Source organism: Mus caroli, chromosome 8, assembly GCF_900094665.2.
Source record: "Mus caroli chromosome 8, CAROLI_EIJ_v1.1, whole genome shotgun sequence".
NCBI lineage: Eukaryota > Metazoa > Chordata > Mammalia > Rodentia > Muridae > Mus > Mus caroli.
In genome coordinates, this window is record NC_034577.1 from 81,227,065 (window position 1) to 81,232,771 (window position 5,707).

Here is a 5,707-nt window from a genome sequence, read left to right on the forward strand (position 1 = left end):
GGCATAGTCTCACAAGAGACAGCTATATCTGGGTCCTTTCAGCAAAATCTTGCTAGTGTATGCAATGGTGTCAGCGTTTGGAAGCTGATTATGGGATTGCCAATATTTTCTAATAACCCTACAGCACAAACATCTTTGTCCCTACCCCCACTGCCAGATGCATCTCAAAAAGGAGTCCATGAAACTTGAGAAGAAAAACCAAACAGAAACAAACAAAACCTCAAAACAAACAAACAAAAACAAACAAAGGCTGTCATTTGTTCGATTTGTAAACTTGTTCCACATCTTGTGTTGCCTCAGGGGAAGTGATCTCTTTGAGTCCTAAATATCACATGTCAAGGGTAAATCTAGGTCAAGTTGTTGAAAAGTCCATTTAATGGTAACCACAAGAAGGTGACCTACAGAGAACTGTAGGCAAAACAATGACCTAGGAGTTGGACAATTTTCTGGCCATTTGCCCACCCATCCATCTATCCACCCATCCATCCATTCATCTGCCCACCCATCCATCCATCCACCCATCCATCCATTCATCTGCCCATCCATCCATCCATTCACATGTACTATGTGCAAACCACTGGAATGAGTTGTAGGTATACAAACTCAGGAAAAACAAATCTGGCTTCTGCCGTCAACAACAATGGCTGAAGGATCTCGATTGAAGAAAGGAATTATGGGGTATGGAGAAAGGTAACTCCGATTATCTTTAAGATGGTAGGCTTGACTCTGAAATGGAAGTACTCCTGAAAATACAAGCCTGCATACTGCTGGCTATTGAACGCAAAACTGTGTAGCAGCTGAGAATATGGTTTCTGTTGTTGAGTCAAGTCTCTTCTCCGTCATGAAGTGTGTGGCTTGTGGAAAATTAGTGAACCTCTGCTTCCCAGACTGGACTAAAGAGATCACAGCATTAGAAATCTCATTGAGAAAGAATAGGGATCCCAGTAGAAGCTGGTCATGCAGGTTTCTGCTAAAGACCCAACCGCTAATTCCAGCTAAATAAACACATGGTAGCTTTATTACTATTGAATAGCATATTAGCCTCAGCCATTCCAGCAAAGTGGAAATTAGGACGCTGCAATGGAATATAGTTCGTTTCCTATTTCAGCATGGTATTTTTATCTGCAAAGTTTGGACCTAGGTTCATAAATGTGTCATCATGTTCCTGTTCATTGCATTCCTGAAACATTTCCGGATTGGCCTCTGGAGCAAGTCCTGTCCACAGGGCTGTGGGTGTGTGAATAGCAGGGATCTTACTCATGTGGGGGCCACTCTGCCCTCCCCTGACATGACACAAATTGAAGGAGGTTGCAGAGCTTCCGCCCGCTCCCTGGGGCCCCTCCAGCCAGGGCTTCTTGACAGCTCTGTGGTTTGAGTTGTCATCACAAATAACCACTCATTTCTCAACTGACGCCCTGTGTGGCTGCATCCCAGCAGGGCTGTGGGAACAGAGCCCGTGAAACAGAAAGAGGCAGAGAGATGACCTGGGATCGTGGTGATAGTAGGGCAAAGATATCTAATAGACAAAACTCAGACAGGTCCTTGGTTTTCCAGACCAGCATGAAGTTGCCCCAGATGCTCTGTATAATCCCAGGTGGGTTATATTCGAAAGCAATTTCTGAATTCCTGAAGTCATTAGTGTATACCCTAATCAACAGAGCTGTAAATCCACTTAACGGAGGAGGCTGTACTGAGTCTAAGTTTTCCTGTTGGAATCGGTATTTGATCAAGCACTATTCTATACACTTCATACAGGAGAAGCTGAGCTACAGGTATATAAATTGTTTGTTTGAGTTTTCGTTTGCTTGTTTATATATTTGCACAACTAGTGTGAACAGGAATCAGATTCAAGTTTTGGCTTTAAAGTGCTAGTTGTGAGGACTCTCTCTTGGGGTGCTGCCTTCTGTTAAAACCTTGAGTGATGGGCAGGCATGCTGAGCTAAATGAGACCTGTTATAGCATGCCTTGAGAACTCAAGTTCAGAGAGGCTTCCCAGAGTTCTACTGTTAGGTGGATCTGAACTCCATGCTAGGAGATCCCTCCATGGAATTTGGCTTCTTGCCTAGCAAGGGGGCAGTTGGAAATATACTGTTTTGCTCTCGAGACAGAGGCTCTTGCCTGGTGGCGCTCTCTGATCTCATCCAGAGAAGCATGGCCAAGAGTAGAGAGAAGCAGGGCAGAGATGAATGGGAATGGACTAGCTCACCTCAATCCAGTGTCTCCAAGTGTCTGCACAGGGTTGGTGCTGCCGAGTCAAAAGCTATTTTTCAGCTCATCCAGCCGATGAGACCACTGGGGTCATAGCTTTCTAATCTGTGGATTCTCATTCTACACCAGCTCACATAACTCAATGTTGGAGTTTTGAAAAAAAATGGCCAACAGTCAGATTTCTGAGTGTGTAGTAACCAAAATTTAACTCGAAAGCAAACAAGCAATGAATTTGACATATTGTTAGTGTTTGTCCATGTTGTACCACATTACTTTTCTTCAGTCTTTGTCTGAACACATAGGTATACTTTGCTCTGCACCAGTGATTCCCAGCCTTCTTACTGCTGTGGCCCTCTAATACAGGTCCTCATGCTGGGCTGACCCCCAGCCATAATGCTATTTTATTGCTACTTGAGAACTGTAATCTTGATACTGTCATGAATTGTCGTGTAAATTATCTGATATGCAGGATATCTGATATGTGACCCCTATGGGAATCATGACCTAAGGTCAAGGACTGCTTCCCTATGCAGTTGTACTACAGAACACCTAAGAGCAGAGTCAAGATTATTGTGTGTCATAAACTGCACAAAGTTTTTAGCTCTTACACACACACATACTGGTTTAATTATGAAAAATAAAGACTATTAATACTCTCAAACCATCATTTCTTAGCATATAAGCATTAGATTAGGCTGTTTTAAATTGTATTGTACTGGGATGTTTGGTTTGAAAAACTACCATTTGAGTTGTTGACTTGGGTTTCATAGAGTTTCCTTACATGAATTTTGGTTAGGGTTAGCACCAGACTTTTAATAAGTTCTTCCACTTCGTGTTTTTTACTTTTGAGGAGCTGTGATGTCAGCACTTATGATTAGAAAGTCAAAATATCACTGAGATCTGAAAATATTGAAGGTATTTTATGCTCTGCAGTATTAAATTTTGTAAATTCTTACAAAAATGGATCTATCTCAATAACATAAAATTCACTTTTGTCTTAATTAAATAGTAATATTATCTAAGTACCACAGACTTGTTTTAAAATAAATTTCTTTGTAAATTATCATAATTAATGTTTAATATATATATATATATATATATATATATATATATATATATATATATACCTATATGTGTGGGGTCACAAAGAAAGGTTTTATATGAAAGGAGACATGAGTACACAAATTTTAGAAAACCCTGACCTAGTTCCCTTTCATGTGGATACACTCCTCTTGGTTATCCTGTTGTTGAGCTGTGTCATGGAAATCCTGTAGTTTTGGATCTGTAGAACTGGCCCCTTTAGGTACTGATGGGGTGGGCCAATTGAAAGTCCTAGATCTGGGCCTGAGAAGTATCAGAGATGGTCGGCCCACAGGCTCTCATGCTCTTATGTCTTCCTAGTGGGCTCACTGGCAACCATACAACCAGGGTCAACTCTTCCCTCCACCCAAGTGAGGGGCAGGACCTGCTCTTTTGAGTGCTGCAGCTGGTAAAGGGCAGGGCCAGCTCTCCTGCTTTCATGCCTCTAAGATCAAGTCTTCCAGAACGCCCAGGTGAGGGGTGGGGTCAGTTCTCCACAGTCCTCAGACATCACCATGCCCACAGTAGCAGCCAGACTAGGGATGTCTGCCTGGCCTTTGACAGTAACAGATCCCTGCTGCAGGGCTATGGATCCAGATGTGGCCCCTAGTGTCAGCACAGACCAGGACCCTGCCACAATCCCTAGCAGCGTCACCAGGTAGTCACATCAGGCTGATCCTCACTAGTCTCGAGTCTCCAGTTCTGTCTGTCTTCATTGTGCCCACATCCTTCTATTTCTCTTCTTTTTCATCACCTCTTACTTGCTCCTCTTAGTGGTTCCTGGGTCTCTTGAGTGTCTGGGGTCATTTCAGGCACGATCTCAGAGTGTTATATCTTACTTGTGCATATGGCACTGGGTAGGAATCTTCTCAAGCATGTTCTGCACCCCTGGAGATGCCAAACTAGTGTCCATCTCAGGCTAGCTCCCGGTTGGTCATTCCAGGCTCACTCCTCTCCTGGCCCACCTGAGTGGCCTATCTGTCTTGGGCTCACTTCTGTCTGGGGCCCTTTATCCTAGACAGGGTTCTTGGGGGCCTATGGAGCCTGGGAGCCACAGGAGTGGTGGTCATCTCAAGCTAGTTTCCTGTCCAGGCCCCTGAAGCAAGACTAGTGGTGGTCTCAGGCTCAGTCTTTTCAGTGAATGTCTGGCTAGTAGTTGTTCAGATGTACTTAGGGCAGAACGATGAGTATAGACATAACCCCTCTCCTCTCTACTCCCTATGGTCGCATATGTGACACGGTAGTCACATCTACAACACCTTAAAGGGCAAGCAAGATGGCTTTTGATTCAAATTTTGACCACAGAAAATACTAGGGCTAAGACCACCTGTGTGAAGATAAGGTGCAGATGAGAATTTCAGGTTACTTAAGCAACAGCAGCAGCTTTGGTAGGTGGTCTTAGATAAAAATTGCTGTACACCTGCCCCAGAACTGCCAATTTGGAGAGCAAAGACTGTTTGGTGTGTGCCATTTGGGCCTGTCCAGGTGAGGCTGCCTCTTGCCTGTGCACCTGGTCTTCAGCCTCAGGACCATGGAAGTTGCTTAAAGTCAGTGAAAATAAATGTTTTGTTTGATTTTCTTTCTACTAGCCAAATCCAGGGTTTCTGTACCCTGAGTTTCAGTTCTTTCAAATAAAATTTGAGCAAAAAATATTACACCCCTCCACCACAAAGAGCTTTATTTTCTCTGCCTTTAAAAATATGTTCCAACTACAGTGTTTGGCCCTCACTCATTCGGGGTGTGTATGCTAGTACATTGCCCATTTGGCTCCCCGCTCCATCCCACATCATTCCAGCTCAGAGACCTGGGAACAGGCTGGATGCCCCCTTACTTTATTCATGATCTGAAATGTTAGTGATTTCTCCTTAAGCTGAAGGTTAAGGTGACTTCCTGGTGTTTTTCTTTCCTGATTCTAGGAGGTGCAAGATAAAGCAGGCTTCCAGCTGCCGGCCTGTATGTCCTGTCTCAGACAGAAGCTGGTTGCTGGCTCTGTTCTTAATAGCAGAGGTGTGAACATGATTTTGATGATCAACTCCTCAGAGTTCAGGCTCATTCCTCACCATGTTTTCTAGGAATTCAGAAATTGGATGGGAAGTTCTGGAGAGTTCTAGTGATGATAAATTCTGGGTTCTGCATGGAGGGTAGGGATAAGCTATCTTCTACTACTTTGCACCTGAACTGTCTGGTTAGGTTAATAAAGATGTGGTTGTGAGTCATTTGACTGATGTGATATGCACTCAGAGGCTGCATGGTTTTGTTTTATCCTTGAAGCTGTGATTAGAGTTGCATCTCCTGTCTCTTGCTCTATGTCAAGTTGAAGCCTAGATCACACCTGCTAGGAACACCTTGGAGGCAGTAGGGATGAACAGTGGACCATGGCGGACCAACCAACTCTCTTTCATTGCCTCATTCTACTCTA

General features: G+C 43.8%; 1 non-coding gene across 1 annotated transcript; it reads right to left on the bottom strand.

Moving 5' to 3' along the window:
- Positions 1-4,428: 4,428 nt before the first annotated feature.
- On the bottom strand, positions 4,429-4,560 carry LOC115031827. Its single transcript, XR_003837485.1, has one exon. It is a non-coding gene; the product is annotated as a small nucleolar RNA SNORA17 (small nucleolar RNA).
- Positions 4,561-5,707: the final 1,147 nt, after the last annotated feature.